At 45.7% G+C, this 18,742-nt stretch overlaps 1 protein-coding gene across 6 annotated transcripts in view; it reads right to left on the reverse strand.

Moving 5' to 3' along the window:
- Positions 1-18,742, reverse strand: part of PIG-V (phosphatidylinositol glycan anchor biosynthesis class V) — a 207,922-nt gene that overhangs the window by 29,986 nt on the left and 159,194 nt on the right. Inside the window, exon 1 of one of the 6 annotated variants that reach the window (XR_011177333.1) lies at positions 1,625-1,724. The exons of the other annotated variants lie outside the window; for them this stretch is intronic. The gene's annotated coding sequence lies outside the window, so the exon portion shown is untranslated. Of the gene's footprint in view, positions 1-1,624; positions 1,725-18,742 lie in introns of those variants that run through there. 6 annotated transcript variants of the gene reach the window in all.

Below are 18,742 nucleotides of genomic sequence, written 5' to 3' on the forward strand. Positions count from 1 at the left end.
GGACTGGGGCGGGAGGAGGTCTTTCGAGAGTTTATATTGTTTTTTGCAAGGACATCATCCAGTCAACAGAACAACGTTACGTACAATAGCCAAACCACAACGCGGTTCGGGTTGTGGTCGTTACTGCTAATAAAACACATTCTTGTCACGTGACCCGCGCTGATTAAAATGTTAATCAGAGGTTTTTTTTATTCTTCATCCGATGCCTTTTCAATGGAGAGCTCGAAGCTTTGTTGGTGAATAGGAACGACCCCATCGGTCCTGCTCGTTCGAGAACCAGGCCTCGATGGAACCTGGCCGGGCCCATACTCGTCTCGGGTTACTTCGCGGATTAATTATGGGGTAGATCAAAAGAGCATGCGACCACAAAGCGGACGTGTACGGGGTGTCTCGGTACGAATTGATTTATTTGGTCAGAGCCGGTTCAACTGGGAAACAGAGGCGCCTTTTAACCGCTCGCTTCTGATTCTATCCACGCACTTTGACCGCGCATTTGTCGTCGGGAGGTGACGATAACGCTGCAACGTACATACATTGACAAATTCTTCGGTTTTTCTATTCGGTCATTATTGTGTATCCATCCGGCGAATTCGTACACTCGCAATTTCGCTGCAGTGAATTCAGCGCTCTTGTAGTCGGCCTTATCAGCTTCGCTTCAAGACTCGAGCGATTGTCCTTGACTCCTGGGGTTATCACGGGGCCAAAAGGTCCGATCCGAACACGGTAGTGGGGCAAAAAATGCTTTTCAAATATGTCCGCCGGCGGCAATCGATGACGCGATGGGACAGTCCGAACGATTATGTCATCGCCGTTGTAAAGCGTACTCAATTAAAAATCGTGGATTTCAGTTTCTGGTGTTGGAAAACAGCTTATAATTTTCAAAAAGGTATCACGATCAGTACATGCTCCGTTACCACAGTCGGGTACAGGTGCAGAATCAAGTTTTCCGGCCAAGGCTGGTTATTAATTATACTCGCGATGCGTTATAATTAGGCAACCCGGTGATCGGATAGGCGAATAGGGTGGTTGATATCCATCTAGATACCCGCAACGGTCCCCTAGGCAGTAATTAATTAATCTCTACGACGTAATATGCATAGGTATAATGCCGCGAGAGATCTGATCGGTGCGTTATAGGCGAGTCTAAACTGTCTTGGCTCAAAGACGTGACGCCGTCTGCGGTGAGCGAAAAAATCGCGGGGATCCAAAAAACGGACCGGTTTATGTTGGCTCTCGTTTCATCGAGTTTCACAGCGAGTTAAGAAATAAATGGATCGTAGGACCGTGTTGAAAATCTAGCAACGTCTGCACCGGCGTCTTCTTCTTGGGTTCAGGACCGCGACGCAGAAGTGTGAATTGGCAATTCCGTGGCCACTTAGCGGCGGGCCAATCCGGGCGTTGATTAGTAATATTGTGGCCTGATGAACCGAGGGGGGCCCTAGTAACTCGTAGGCGAGTGAGAGATGAGCCCGTAACCTCGTTAACGCTCCGGGCAACGACTACCCCAACTATGACTATAACAGCCCAGCGCCATCAGCGCCCGCCAGGAGATCAGGATATCATTGAATTAATAATAACCACTTTCTCCAGTCGACTCGAGGCAACTTAGTGCCTAAGTGAATACCTTGCCGTCCAGTGCCCGAAAATGACTTCATCTTTGCTGCGGAGTCTGGTAAGACGGGATAAAGTCGATTGAAACACGTCCAAAAAGCATCGTTCACTGCAGACAAAAGTTGCACTGAAGCTTTAAGACCGAACTGCAATCCGGAATTTATTGTCACGCGAACAGACGTGTTGTACTGACCTTCCCAGGCTCAGAGAACTTCGAGCAGTGGATCGGCTACATTTCTTGACTATCCAAGAAATAAGAGGGAAACATCTCAGAGAGACACGGAAATGAGTGACGGACATCCTGTCAATATTTCCAAGAATAGAATTGGATTACCTTGAAAAAGACGTCGTGAGGTTAGGGGAATTCCCGTGGGAATACAACAATGGGGTACCGCATACTCGTAGTTGTCGTGCTCCATTTGTTACTTTCTTTGGCCAGTCTAGTTGAGACCAGTGCGAAGTTCGTGACAACGGTCTTCATGGGTGTCAGTCGTGGTCGCGGCCACAGCGTGGATCTTCATGGTCTGGCGCAGATAGTATTTATTTTTAAGAGCTTCGATCAACGCGAAGTGTATACCGATGATGATGATGATGATATTTCGTTTCTGATCTTGTCGCGACGGATTTATATGGGGGGGGGGGATGGTATTATTATCATTATTGTTGTTGCTATTATTATTTGCGCAGGCGATTACTTCAAGTTATCTCGCTTCGGATACCGAATGCAAAAATATAAAAACATAAATAATACCGAAGATAACCATTTTTCAATACCCACCCATGCACCGCGCACGAAATCTACAGAGACGAAAGATGCTCAACACCAATTCGACCATGTCTCGTAATACACTTTGTGAGATAAATCTGTGTTTTGAAGAACTTACTTGTTATATTTTCGTGTCATATTATTATCACGGCTTCGTGATATTTCATCATACTCTGTAGCCGGCGTCAGCTTTACTCCCGAGCTTAAGGTCCACTGGAGAGTAGATAAGGCTTATCGCTCCAGTCGATATTCATTTTGTTGCCTAATTTGCGTATCATTCGAAACGAAGAATTCTCATATCGCATTTGTGTCTTGATGTTTATTTTGTTCATCCTCATCTTCTTGAACCAAGCATTTAGAAATGTCACGTTCCTACCGGCAGCTCGCAAGGGTTTCAAGTTCCGTGTTATGGTTTACATACCGGGTAGCGTAATATCCCGCATTGGTAAAAGCATCGTTATACTCGTAGGTAGGTGAACGCGTAACAGGAGAACGGGCGTTTCCGTACCAGGCAACTCTTTCAATCCCCGCATATTGCAGAATGTGCAGAAGGGCGCAGTGGTCGCGTGCATGCCGCATGTGTCCCGTTCTGAACAGAGACTGAAAGGCGAGTGTTGGATCAGAGAATAATGATACCATCCACCGTGGAGTAATGACTACGTGTGGATGAATTGGGTGGGTTGGGGGTGGTACAAAGGGTAGGGGGGAGGAGGGGGAGGTGCTCGTTTTAAAAGCGGCGTAAGGGTTGAGGCTGCGGCTGTGGTTCGTGATTGCGACGTGGCCTCTCTCGCTCTCACTCTCTCTCATTCTCTCTTTTCGCGTAGTTGGTGGTTTACGCGGCGACTAGAAGGGACTCTGTGCGGCTTCGGGGGCGAGCCGCGACAATGCTCTAATCAAATGTCATGAATCAGCGGCGCCGTTATACGTGCATCTGCGGTATGAATTTATAAATATGCCTTGGGGCCTTCGTTCTATCAGCGGCCTCGCCACGTCGTCATCTCGGTCGCGCTTCTTCGACGAGGAATCGTGAATTAGGACAAGCATTATACCCGGCCTGCAGCGAGGCAAGTGAATCGCCCCTTGAATTTATTACCCGAGCCATCGTCAATGTCATAACTCAATTTTCTAGACTCCCTGCTGCTGCACAGCGATGCCCGTTCGAGATTCGTAGGTACGGTCTTGTGCGTCAAATACTTTTTCATTCGCGTTATTGAACACGATCGAAAATCGTTTCGTCATCATTGATCCTTGCACTGGTTATAATTAAGGACTTATCGACATGCAAGTCTCGATGCTTTCGTTATGACATAGCGACTGCGAGTCAGACGTATATGCGTAAGTTTATACTTGGAGATGTGTTAATCTGTCGCCGCGATAACGACCGCCGGCCGCGCGGCTTCTGATATACTTATTCGTTTCAAAGTCAGCCGCGACAACTGTGAAACTTAAAAGTAACAAACAGTGTCTCGAAATTCCCGGGAGACAAAAAGTCGTTTCAGGAATATTTTTCTGCGGACTTTAAATCTTACTAAACGTTTCAGGACTTTTGCAATCGTTGATAAAACATTGATGAAGATCACGTATCGTCTATGCGTATAGCCTATGGAACAATTTTCAAGCTACCATTATGAGAACGCTTGTTTTTACTCCTTGAACACAACTATGTGCATCTACAACGATATTGACGAAGAGTTTCCAAAGAACTCTATCCTCGAGGTGACTATTTTCACTGGTTACGGTGTCGGTCGAACATCACCTGGACCATGGCGTTGACGAAGAGGTAGTTCGGGTGAAACTTATGTCCTCGGATAAAAGAGTCCGAGTGAAATTGACGTTAGTTCAGTGACGTGTCTCAATCACTTGTCATGTTCTGTGCAAATCTGCCACCATCATGAACATGAACGTCAAGCGAATAGTTTGATCAAAAATATATAACAAGCAGCACGGTATTAAAGTCGGTAAAAAACCTTAGCACGTGGGAAGCAGAGGACGACGAGGACCGCTAACGATTTCTCCGAAGTAAAATCTATCGTCAAGATTTACAGCGTCGATTCTCTCCGCAGCTTGGCTCTGGAACCTCTCCTTGGGCCTTTCTTCGCCCCCGCCCTTAGCTTCGCATTGTCCGAAGGCAGGCCGTGTCTTCTAATGACTGCTTATTAATACCGGACACACCCACCTCTGGCACCTCTCCGCGCTAATGTATTTACGGCTCGTCATTTGTTTGTCGATTATGGTTTTGTGCCGCGCTAAAGCGAGACGCCACGCAGAGGATGAGAGGCATCGGGGCTCAGACGGCAGCACCATCCTCAGCAATGAACCGAGAATTACTGCGATGGCCCGGGTCCGTCTGCCCCCTCTTTTTCTTTTCAGCCGTACAGTCTCGCCGACGGTGTGACGTGCAACAAAAAGGATCCGAGCCACAGTTCCGTGTCAACGACTTGACCGTGTCAAAGCAAATTGATTCGTGTGTCAGGCCAACTGATGGAAGCCAACCTTTTCTTTTTATCTATAAACCAGCTCTTTCTCATTTCTTATGCTTCTCTTTTTCCACCGCTATTCGTGGCGAATTGGAATAGAGCCTGAGAACTCTCGATATTTAGCAAGTCCTCCATCCTTTCCTATCACACATACAAGCTACAGACATCAGTGGACCAGTCTGAACATAGTTATTTCTAATACTTGCAACTCGACAGCATCTCATTATTTTTTCTCACATCATTTCGAGCATCTCGTCGGTGATCGACGTCACGAATTCTTTCCGGTTATCCTCTGGATCATGAAGACTCAATGAACGATTTTCCAGCAGTAGAAGTAGAAAAAGAAGAAGAAGAAGAAGAGTGCAGCACGTTGGGTTGCACTTCGGTCAGACCATGCCGAAAATTCAGTGTCACAGTTTTCCGAAGTACAAATTACCTGGAATACTGAAATCAACCACAAAACTGGCCCAATAAATGCAAAGGGTCCAAACCTTGGTGGGTTTCCTGCGAGGGCGACTTCGGGCGGATGACCCGTAGCGACTGGGTCGACGGGGGATAACCAGAGCACTGCGGGAGGGCGTGAAATCGTTGTTGAATTCGTCGTAACTGGAATAGACGTTGCGGAAAGCAGACACTGACTAATTTCCACTTTAGAGGGAAAACAAGAATGGTGTTCGGGGATTATTGTTCGCTGGTCGTGTTTGCAGGTTGGGTCAGAGGGCTTTCGTTTTTAAATAACGAAAATTTCTCGCCTCGGCTTTCACTCTCGCGCCCTTTTCACTCACGGTGCACAAAACCACACCGGATTTCTCTCGTTACGGTTCCTTTTCTCCTTATCTCCTTATCTCGCGCTCCTTGACTCTTGCGCCTGATGTTACGCCGTGGTTTCAGCGATTTGCTATATTCCCTTCCATCCTCGCGGGATGTATGGACTGGGAATTCAATTGCCCTACGGGATCATCCGCAGCCCTCCGGTCTCGGCTGTCCGCTCGATAATACATGGGTAGTATACCTGTCTATTGTTCGGATCGACCGTTGCAAGTGACTCTCTCCCTCTGGACTAACTTTCGAAATTAATTATCCAGATGGAGATAAACGCGGCGCCCTTTCTATACTGGACGAGAATCTCTTCATCGCTCGAGATCCATCCAATTCTGCACGATATTCCCTACTGTAGTATATAATTACGGTCATCATAGTTTAGAAACATCTGATTTTTACAGGATAAATTTCGTAGGATCAAAAAATCCGGTTAGAGTTGATGGGAATCAACCTTCAAGATGTTGTTGCAAGCTCATGGATAAATCATTTTTTTGCAACATCTATAAAATGACACAATTTTAGAACAAGCTACTCGCGTGATTCTTTACACTAGAATATTCTTCATACATAGTAGCAATAAATCTCTGAAATTTTTTCTCCCGGTTTCCACAACGTCATAAAATATAATCTTCAAATTATAGTGCAAAGAGACTAAAACCAGTCAACACTGAATTCCGAGCTGAATACTTTGAACGACTGTGTGACTGAACATTTCCTCTCAACACTTACGCTGCACACTGGATTCAATACGACCCCACGGTATGTTCACCATAAAATCCACGTGAAAAACATCCAAAATAATCTGATTTGATCCAAGATGAATAATGAAATGTAGTAAAAATCGTTAATACGTTCTTTTTCCAAAAATTCAACCTCACTCACTCAAACAAATACCTTTTTTCGTTCCGCAGTACCTTGACATTTTTATTCATAAATATCTGTGCTTGAGTGTTAGTCAGTTTGCAGCTCAATATATTAAAAATTCACATAATCATAATTTTATTATTCTAGTAGAATGATCGATTTCCCTATTTTTTTTTTTTCTTATTCAAAATTTCATTTGCTAAAGATAACTAATTCGGCATAAAATATAGTCAACAATAAAAGAGTCCCAGAACTTTTACAAGATATTTGAATCGATATATCAGTTTCTACGCAATGATTTTTGATGCGCAGGAGTCTCCAACGACCCCGTTGTGACACCCAGTGTTATACGCAAGAGGTGTGCAGCGTAAGAGTTAAAAATTACCGTGCGAACGTCGCTGAAATTTTGTCACTCGGGTTTTCGAGCCAATAAAACACTCGTACACGCTTACGAGTACGAATATACGATACCATAAGTTCGAGCCGGTCGAACGTTCGGCTATTAAGCATTTTTAAATTAGGTTTTTACGTCCTCGTCAGCGTAGGAGGGTTATGAAAAGGACGAGCAAAGTGAGGCAGAGGTAGGAAGGAAGGAAGGAAGGAAGGAAGGAAGGTAGGCAGACAGGCAGGCACGGGGCCAATTGGGTAGCAGCCCAGCGTCATGGGCTAGTCCGTGTAATCGAACTAAATTGGATAATGCATATTTAGAATGGGTAGAAAAAAAAAAAATGCGACCCTCCTGCTGCTGCCTCGAAAGAAGGACCCTTCTAAGGCAGTGCGGTGCGCACTTTGACGGACGCGGACCTGCCGTCCTGACTAATCCTCGTCCTGCGGCTTCGGACATGCATATATCATATTTTCCACGGGGTCGAACGAGACATTTTTTTCCCTCCTCATTCCTCCGATGCTTCCTTCTCTATCTTTCGTCCATTTTTAACCATAGAAATTTTGCAGCCGTTGCTTTTTTATTTTATTTTACTACCTCCCATTCGATCGTCTCTATCGACTTTTGATGAGAGGATCATCTTTTCGGTCGGACTAGCGTGAGAAAAAAATAACTAAAACACATCAAGTGTTACTGTCCGTACGATGATCGTTGAAAATATTTGTCTGCGGTGCATGTATGTATCATATAATACGTACACAAGTATATGCGCCGAGTTTTATGACTATTTGACGTTGAAAACTCGAGCATGGTTTCCCTAGTTCCAGTCTTACTCATTCTTCTTCTGTTTCTCTTCTTTTCACTTTTTTTTTTCCCCAACGTCTATCCCATGGAGCACACCGTGCGATCTTGGTTGAATATGTGTGAGTGGGTTATACGTACGAATCACTATCGGTGGTAGTCCTTACCGCTATCGTGTGTCACTCCGCCAGGAACATAAATAACTTTCGAATTCCCATAACTGCGTTAAAAATCCACGGACCGTAACTTAATTTAATGTGTTTCGGCGGGGAAGAGAGGGGGAGGGGAGGTAGAGAGAAAAAGGACGAAGAGAGTGGAACGGGAAAAAAGGGAAAGAAATGAAAAACACGAGGCGGACCAAATGCACCACCCTCGTTCAAATGACTAGAAATTACCAAATAACGACATACGAGTGCGACGGTCTCCGACGAATGAATTCACTCGGATGAATGATAATTATAAGAAATTTTTAAACAAGACGATGATGTTATTCCGAAATAAGAGAAAGAGAGTTTGACGTTTGATCGTTGATCGAGTGTCGTTCGAAAAGAGGGTGAGCTGTGGTAGAAATAACGTTTTGGTCTGGTAACGGCTATAGCGTTAAATGGAGCGATACAAAATCATAAGTAACCGCGATGAATGCTTGCAGTGACTTATCCTATACGTATACCTATACGCGCGTTATATCAGGGTTTCGAATCGTTGAAATAGCAGCAAGAAATAATACTTTAGATTTTTAGCGTGCACGGGGAGTCGATTATTTTTTCCGTTTGTTTTCCCACATTTTTTTTTTTTTTTTTGTTTTGCTTCATTTTCTCGAAGGGCGGAAATTATTGCCGAGCGGTTAGCCTCGTCAATAGAAAAATAATGGAAAAATATTTCTTCAAGTGCACCCCGTAATGTGGTATATACAATATGAAACTGTTTTCCGCCGCCGCGGTTTTACGTTTTTTTATAACATAACGTTAGTCACTCCGCTCAACCCTCTTGATCTTATCTCAAAAACGCCAATGTCTGGCCTCTGAACGGAGATGCGATATCAATACCGTTAACACGCTCCTCATTAACGATGATTTAACGATGTCATAACGACGGCTCAAGAAGCTGAAATGCACATTTGTATCCTGCGTTCACGTACCTAACCCAATATCCACGTGAAGTGGTGTGATCTGATAAACCCTCATAAATAACCTCGAGTATGTATCGAGTTTATATCTCGTGCTACGCGTTGCATCCCCTTAGCCCACTTCAAGTCAAATTACACAGCGACGATTGAGTTATCATCCCGTTTTACGATCGCAGACCGATCATCGGTCATAATCTGACCCGAGTGTACTCAGACAAGATCACGACCAGACCAACCACAGTTGATTGACTAATCCGCGCTACCCTTGTCACTTGTTTTTTGAATCATTCATTTTTTTACGATCAGGACTCGAGAAGCAAGGAATGTGGATGAATAAGTCTGACTTTAAACAAGAACATTTAACGTCAGGTGGGAATTCGTCGTTTCAATAATCCAGTCTAGTAGATATGAGTCTTCAAACATTCTGCACGTCTTTAAAAGACTCGAAATTACAGCTTTGTTACTCGTCAGAATTGCTTCGATGGTGATTTAAAACCGAAGTTTTCGCAACGATTTCCATTGGCCAGAAGCCAAAGCGACATTTCGCATCTTTGATCGTTCACAATATTGTGCTGAATATATTCCAAATCGGTGTCCCAGTATTTTCGACAAAGAAAAATGACTATTTACGCTGCTCTTTGAACGTCGTAAAGCGAGTGTTTGAGTTTCCAGCGAGTTTCAGGCTGTTTCAAAAAAGGTCTGACCGGCACATCTCGCCTCTTGAAAACGATGACACATCGCGACTTACGAAGCCTGTCAAGAGACGGAGTTTCAAGTCACGATTAACGAGGTACATATAAATTATATCACGAGGTCATTTTGAGATTTGTATAAATGGTAAAATTCAAAGCAACCGAGCTACGCGCATCTCGTTCCGAGTTTATGAAGCCGTCGTTCACCCGTACGCGTAGCTACCTTACAACGAGAGCCACGTAGCTGAGAAAATCCATAAGTAAATTCCATAGACGAAGCGGTTTTCCCACATGGTGCAAATGCGGAAATAATCCGAAGAACGAATCTTGTTAGATCCGAGAAGCCCATGCAGCCCGGACCACATGCGGTCTGGTGTTGGTTTTGGTTTGACCATGCGATAAAAGGAGAGAGAGAGAAAGCAGGTACCTACGTACCTCGTTATTAACAAGCGTCGCACACCTCGGACCGAAGTTTCCCTCCACCTTTCTCTCCCTTCTTACGTTTCTTTCTCTCCCGGATTCAGATTTTCCGAATTTTGTTTAAAACGTTTATGAACCGTGTCGGACGAGCAAGGGTCGCCTCGGCTCTTCGGCCTGACCAAAGCCTGCAGGGGGACGAACCGCAGCCCCAAGTTTACGCAGCCGGACCCACAGAGTTTCCCATATCCTGTCACTCGCGGCAGTATATCTCCCACTGTGACCCGTCGACGGAAATCAAATTCACCGCGACTCGTGACTCGAGGGTATGGCCTCGTCTTCGCATGGCTGGGGCTCTTCGATCGGGATTCTGCTTTTCACTCTTTGGTAGGCACGGTGAAAATCATCGTATTCGGAAGAAAGTCTCGGCTGAGTTAAACCAGCCAACTCAACGTCCGACTTTGCGGACGTCGGTTTTCATCCCTTCGAAGACTGGACGCATTCTACGTCCGTGCGGTAGCTTGAAGAGTACAAGCAGAATTTTTTACGTCAGTATGGTACGGTGAAAGATAGAAATGAGCGTCCACCCGAGGTTTGATACTGTAAAGTGCGGATCATAACTTGTTTAATCGACGGACTGGGGTCCCGGAGAATAATTATAATCATCGCCTAGTTACTGGTCGATAAAAAACAAATGGAATAAGAGATACGCGATAATAAATCGGAGGCGTATGCGTATACCCCTTGACTCTTATTATATACGAGGACGATGCTGATGAGACAGGAAAACGGGCTTGATAAATCATCGCAATTATACACGGTGTACGTAACGATCGGAGATCGCATGTACGGAATATGAATTTCGTAATTCCAATACCAACCAACGATCTTCCAGACATTATCAAAGTCATTTTTTTCTCGTCGGCATTAACAGGTGGTGGAATCCGACCTCGGACGTAAACCCACGCATCCTGGTCACATTAAGAACCCCCCATGAACGAGGAACGCCCGACCTCGTACACTGACCACATAACAATGGTCAACCGGGGCCAACAACTAGGAAATGTTTAGCACCCTGTAGCGTCGGTGTAGCGGGTGTTTTGACAAGGATACGCAACAAACAAACAAGGTCAGGGAGTGAATAGCGGCTTCGGAATAAGAGAGTCCTCGAGGATGGTGCTGCGTGTGCGTCGGCACAATGCTCGAAAGTCGCACAATACTCCGGTAGAGTGCATGTGGGTGCATGGACCAGGATACCGCAGAGCATGCGATCCGACAATGACCAGACGCGGCGAAGAAATAAAGGATCCTATGGGGCATAATGGAGTGGGTCCGGTCTCTCTTCCGCTCCTTCGAAATCTTGAGTGCCGAACGATCGACTCCCACGATCGAGCTTCGCTCCATTTTCAATATATTTATAACCTCTCGGGGCTCTTCCGCAACATTAGGCGATAGATAGGAGGAATAATGCGGCATTCGCTACCGGAGGCACACTTCACGTATGCGGTAATCCTGTGGGAATGAACAAGTCCCGAGGTCTCCTTTTCTCTGTTTAGTGCAGTTCTACTTTTCTTGAATCAAACCGTATGTTTTTAACCGCACGTTATCGTGTGTTATTAATCTTTTAACGCAGCGTTGTAATATCGTTGGTGAAACATTTCCACACGAGGCTGGCGATAGCAGTGATGGCGATAGCGGCTGGTTATGTAAGCGACACTCGCGCGTATGTGTGTAATAATATTTTAGTATAAAAACATTTAAATTATCGACTTATTCTGCGAATGATAAGTGGACACGTATACTTGACTGATGGTATTTATCTCATTAATTACACACATCAACGTTATGTTCCGACGCACATTGAGCAGGCTTGTTGACACGAAGACTCCCGCTTTTTCTCACCATTAGTACCGTACACAACGTACATACATCAGCGCAATAGGAATTAGTATCTTGCGCAGACGGCGTATGTACGCATTTTTATTCCAGGCGCAGTGGTTCGAACAAAAACTATGGAAATTCTCTTTTTTCTCTTGCTACTATATTTCTTATTTGCGCTCCAACGTTCTGAGAACGCGTTACAACATACGCCAGTAATTTGATGAAACGAGCTTACAACGCGCGACAAGTCTACTTACTCTGCGTTTCAAAACACGACCGCACCAAGCCTCGTCGTTTCTGTTTCTCTATTTCTGTTTTCGGTCCGAGGAGGCCAAGCGGTTCGCTGTTTGATGCAAACCATGTGGACAGGGCCTGGGGTCGTTGGGTAATTATCGCAAAATTCGGAACTCTGAACCACCATGCCTGAACCATTCCACGGGTCGTCTACAACGCTGACACGTCACCCGGGACTCGACTCGCACTTTACAACACACCGCAGGATCTGGCAGAAATTTTTTACCACACCATTTCTCCTCTCATCTCTCTCGCTTCCACACTCTGATTCGGCTCAAATTACACGGTTCAAGTGGACCGTGTGATGTCAAGCCCGAACCTTGGCCTGGGTCAACTTGCAGGAAAACACAAATTCGACACACGGAACGTTTGAGGTTAATCTTGGTAGAAACCGTTGCCACAAAGTGTGATCGGTGAAAAAATCGCTGATGACCCAATCGGCTGGAAAGTTAGCGTAGCGACGATTTTCAATCGATCCAAGACATTTCTAGAAGCCACGTAAGCGTCGCTTCTCGAGTGTTCAACGATAGGTACCCATCGTTGCTAAGACTCTGTCGACTTAATTATTCCATCTGAAAGTGGCGTCACATGTTGCCGGTCTTGGCGACCGTTTGTGACCTCCTATGTACGAGGTCCTGGGACGCTTTTAGGAGGTTCGAGGCACTGTCAACGTCCATCGCGGGATCCTGCGGTGGTCAAGGAATAGAACCGGCGACTGGGACGACCCGTAACTGGAAACGAGTTACTCGAGGTGGGCCGAAATCAGGATCGACTTGTTCTTTTCCGTTCCACGCCGTTCTATCACATATATTGTATGCATTTACCGACGATGAAAATTCGAAATCAAGTTCCTGCCGGTCGGATCCCACGAGAACAGCCCTGCCTCGGGACGTCCCGCACAGACTGAGAGGAACCAGTTTCCCTGGACGGGACGTACTGGACACTGTCCACTACTGCGAATCCGTTGCACCAGAGCATTGGCATTGGCATAACTGGTTAAAGATTGATGCGTGCGATGGTTGGTAATTTCTACTTCTCTCTTTCTCCAACTTGTTCATCACTCTGTGGCACATTATGTAGACACAATAAATTTGAAGAAGCTGGATCCTGTAATTTTTTGCCGCATAGAGCGCGTTAATGTAACCGTTTTCACGTGCCTGCCTATGCTACGAGTTTAACGGTGAATTATCTGAGGTTGTGGAAGTCGAGGAGGGCTACGAAGAGCACAGAAAAATTCGGGAGCACACGTGTCTCGTGTCAAGAGAAGAAAAACCCAACGAAAATAACCGTCCATCAATTGTTAGTCACAATATAAAGAATCGTTAAAAACGCTGTTTATTGTTGTATCTATGTAGTGAAGAGAAGCCGAGAACTTCACTGGTTTGCATTAGAGAGAAAAAAAAATGGGAAAGCACGCGTGAGGACGGAGAACCGAAGTGCACCACTCATACCGAAACACACACTGCAATCGTTCCGAATACTCCCGACGGGAGATTTCTCGGGAATTTAAAAATATGCTAATTGCCAGTAGCCATTTAATTTCCATAAGACCTAGGGCTTTCACTAAAATCTAGTAGCCCCAACAGGTAGCGAAGGGCGGAAACGCCTCCGCAGGCAACGTGGGTGGACAAGTGTCAGGGTTTTCGAAAACTACCAAGAAGGGAGGTCCGTCGCTCCCCGTGGGTGGCGCAGGAAGTCAAGCCACGCCACGAACGCGCAACTCCCTTAGAATTTTACGTTTGATTAAAAAAGAAAATGGTTTTCGCAATACGATCGACATCGTTTTCCTAACCTCACGGTTGCGCGGTGAGAAAATATTTTCCGGTAAAAGTTAGAACGAGGGTCACACGGGTATCTCATCGACCCCTTGCCTAGCCTCCAGAAATCTGTATTTTCACCCGTGGAATCCCCATTGTCAATGGGAAATATTATTATGCCCGTAACAGAGCTCGGAAGACTTTTGATCGTCTCGTTTGGGCTCGAGATTTGCTTAGACGATTCCTCGCCGAAGTGAACTACTCCTCTTCTTCTACCCTCTTCGGACCCCTGGGTGGACCCCTGGACAGCTGTCCCGTGTCCAGATGTCCGGCGCAAGGGCGCAGTGTGAGAAAGAAATGCACCGACTAGGATAGACCCTCTTCCTGAGGATGCGATGGTCAGTTTGACCGGGCCGACGGGACGCGCATACTTTATCCTTATACGGGCACCCTCTTCTCTCTCGCTCTCTTCCTCTCCACCTCTCTCTTTTTATCATTGCAAATCCCCCCTCCCCCAGGTCCAAAGAAAACATCGAACAAGAAACACATTAATTACCTCGGAGGAACCGACGTTCAGGATTATCCGTAACTCAATATAATACCAGGGGTTGCCGAGCTTTCACGCGTGAGCTTGCATGTATGCAATATGCATACCTGTTGCGAAGTCCTTCTAGCGTAAACGCAGTAGGTACGGCCAGTCGTTCCTTCCCTTGTACCGTACCTGCGGAAATTAATCATTGGTACCACGAGCAATTGGTTCTTTTTCCGTTGTCTCTGCTGTCACATTTTCCCCATCATTTTTTCATGTGGAATTTATTAGACTCGATCTATTCACAGGGACAAAAGGCTGATTAAAAAATGTGCAATTATTGATTGAATGTAAAAACTGACGATGAGTGACGATTCTGCGTGCAGTGCCAATCCGCAGTGAATTCATCAAAGAGAATAATGTATGACTGAGGATCCGAGCAGCTGGTTGGGAAGATTATGCCTGAGTTCGATACTATGGTTCTACGCCACATCGGGTGTGCTGATTAAATACTATCCAGGTACACGGGCACGTGAATATTCCATGATTTTGATTTTCCAATTGAGTCAATTTTTCAAATACTGTACTGCCAGAGCACCGTACGGCAAATAGAAGGTCGAAGTGAACGATGTTGAGGATTCAGTTTCACGAGCATGCGAACGATCTGGCCATGGGGTTCGCCAACCGTAGGATTAATCCCGAGACCCTTGGAATGAATAGCTAATATGACAATCGATGGCCTCTCGAATGGCGAGCGACGAGAGGCGGGTCTAAACAGACGACGGACTGAGGCAGTGGTGATGTGGCGGCGCAGTTTACTTTACAGTGTAATAACTCAGTTCGCTATCGGACTTCTCTCCCGGTAGTTCTTTAATGAGCAGCACTAAATGTATTCGAGATAAAGAATTACAGGCTGGCCTGATAACGCGGGTAACGTCTGGAAACCAAACGTCAGTAGGTGTGTTATAAATATGGAAATTGAGGAAAATGTTTTTGTGACCAACCTAGAAATGCTGACAGCCATTCACAGTGAAGTTAGCGACATATGACTTGTAAGGATTTTTGTAATTTTTAACACACAGTCAGTGATTTCCAACCTCTTCTTGTCATGGAGTTAGGGAATGTTTGACTCGAGGGGTTACTTTGCAGATCGTCGAAATAAACACCGTCATTTTTCTACACTCGGCATTACATCCAATAATTGGTATGCGAAGAACTATGAGAAACTTTTTTGAAAAACTAATACCAAGAATTCTCCATAATGCTACCCCAAGATGCTGAAAACCGATACTAAAATGGCCTCGACGAGCATTAAGCATGCCATGAAGAAATGAAGAAATTGACACGCAAACAACTGCAGGATAGCGAGAGAATACGGTGACGATAATAAGTGGAGTAAAAAGGAAGGAAATTATTCTTTGGCCGAATGGCATCTTGAATGCGACTGTGATTGCGTTCCTGGATGAAGCGTAATTTATTCAAGGAATGTAGTCGTCGGTTGTCCTGCCCGTAAATTTCCTCGATTGATATTCCCCCTGGATATTCACTCGCTTCCAAAGACACTGGAAGCAGTGATGGCATATTGTTTTACTAATCTTATCCTCTAGACAACGGCTATCCTCTTGCCCGCCTCTCTGACAACCGAATTCATCCATCGAAACAATTCCTCTCATCTCTTTCTGCCTGTTGTACCAACCGGCGAAAACTTAACAACGCGACTGATTGATCTCGCAATTGGCACGTATATTTGTAGGCATGTCGTTCGGCTCAGAAACGAATAATTGAATCCTCCTTTCGTCGACGTCAATGACAATTGGCTGCTTCGAAGAATGAATGAATACCGATAGAAAAGATACGCGGCAAGGTTTCTTTCACGGTCAGAGTATGAGATAGAAGTTGGGCGCAGCTCATTGTGCAGTAATGGTCAGTAAAATGAGTCCGTAATTGATTCCTCGGCAATCGAAACTTACTACAAAGCGAGTAGCCAATGGTGGTTACACAGCCTGCAATTTGCGTTCGGTAAGTGGTTAACATCTGGAAGGAACACGCCGACCATAAAACCCGTTTACATTCTCGTTGGTGCTTAGATTTCTTAGCCCCGGAGCAGATCCATGCCTGCGTATACACGGATATTTTACAATACGAATGTGTGCGATAGTTACTACGAATGGTTGCAGGTGCCGGAGGTTTTCCACACGTCTTGATCGCTCCTGCATGCTCACTTACGCTCTCTGCTGATGTTACGGGGTAGATACGCGTAAATCCGATTGCTATCGTTCCGATATTCACCTTGCAATAACAGTATAGTTTCCTTCGGAAGTCTGCACGCTTCGTTGATACCAAGGTGATAAAAACCCGTCGCAATCCGATGAAGAGTAGATTCTGATCCAGATTCAGGCGTACCCAAGAAGTCCGTGTTTCCACGGTGGGAACCAGCTCTCGTGTTCCATGGGGAGTTTTATGGCGCGGCATACGTTGATCCCAACCCTGACTCGTAAAGCTCGAATATACAATATGCGACATTGCCAAATAAGGGGGTCCGTCTATTATTTTACGGCATGAAATCATTAGCATTCTATCCATTGGAGCCTGTTATTAGGCGAGTTAGGTTGGGTGGTAGTAGGGGAGGCTGGACGAAGATTGAATCTGGTTAATCGAGTGTGGCTGGTGAAGGCGACCAGGTAACAAGAGCGTAATAACGACTAATAAAGGTCGCAAACTCAGCCCCCGCAACGGTCGGGAACCGCACACGATGTTTTTCAGCGCGTTAAAAACGGGCGTAGAAGGCGAAGAAGAAAGGCGACTCTTTCCGGCAAATTGAGCCTTGGGCATAGCCGCACAATGTGGGAATATCGAGCATGACGCGGGGGGCTGTCGGGTTTTTAATAATGGTCTTGTCGCACGAAGGCTTAGCCGATTACCACTGGCTTCGAATGGATGGATACACGGGCTCATCTCCGTGGCAACGGCGCGCGCCGGGCATCCTGAGGGGAGAACGGGTCAGGTTATGGAAGGTCTGAAGGCTCCGTTGAAGTGCCTGGAGAGCCGCGGATCTCTCGAGCAGACGCGATCCCCGCGCTTTTAGAATGGTTAAAGAGGCGCGCGCTCTTGTTAGCGCGGTATTGAGGGAAGGCATCGGACTGAGCTTGTACAAATTAGTTCTGCCAGATCAACACCTCGGCAATAAGCTACTCGAATATGTGACTCCCGCTGGGCCTCGTGCAACTCTCGATATGTGACACCATGCGTGCTCTTAACAAGCCCAAAACGTTACGCACCGCTGCGGCGTTCTCCAATAAAACAGACGCGCGCACGAAGTAAGAGAGGGAAAAAATACGAGAGAAGAGAGGATTATCGCGTAACACGCGTGTTGATCACACAGGGGGAATTCCCGAATGAATATTAGCAACTTTATATACTCACGACGATATCGAGTCAATTGTTGTCCATGTTTTGACGCCGCAACGTATATCGAGTGAACTTTGCGACCACGGAATCACTTGTCGGAGCTGTTTTCTTCCCTCTTTCCTCATTTCGGAGAAATCATTTCTTCTTCCTCTCATCTCCTCGATGTCTTTATTTTCTCAACCCTTACGCCGCACGCCTTTCGTTCTACTCGAAAAATCATGACTCGATTATTTCTCAATATTTTCAGGTGAAAATTGACCGAGTAACTCTCAAGCCACAGATATTCAAGAAAACTAAAAAAATACGGAGCTACTGCACGTTGAAAAAAAAGGTATTTACTCGAGTGAGAGAGGTTAAATTCTTGAAAAGAGAATGAATTAACGATTTATACGATATTTCATTACTCATCTTCGATCAAATTAACATATATTGGGGTCGTTTTTACCCCACTGTGTAGCGTACGAGTTAATTTGGTTTTCACTTTTCAAGATGCTGCGATGCCGCGGTCAATTTAGATGCCAACTTGTTGCTCCGGAACGGGTTAGAAAGAGCGACCCCTTTTCGTCAGGGTTCGTAGACCACGCAGATCATCCGAATTCGAAATTCCGCCTCGAGTGCAGTCCGTGGCAAAATGCCGCGTCACGTCTGTCCGTTGAAAACAGGATTGCGCTGGTCGCGGCTTTTGTGTCTGGTCGGTCAACACGCTGCACCCTGGGTATTATCATACCTACATACACACCTCGAGATTGATTAGCTCGCTGTTGTTCAGTTCTTTCCCCCCCTCGCCAGATATTTCTCTCTCTATCTTCTCACTCTCGATCTCTCCTTCGGTGCCGCTACGTATTTATCTACCTGTTTTTTGTACAGCGAGCGATCACTGCTACGGTAAAAGAGAATTGATTGCGTTAGTTC

This window comes from Neodiprion pinetum, chromosome 5, assembly GCF_021155775.2.
Source record: "Neodiprion pinetum isolate iyNeoPine1 chromosome 5, iyNeoPine1.2, whole genome shotgun sequence".
Taxonomy (NCBI): Eukaryota; Metazoa; Arthropoda; class Insecta; order Hymenoptera; family Diprionidae; genus Neodiprion; species Neodiprion pinetum.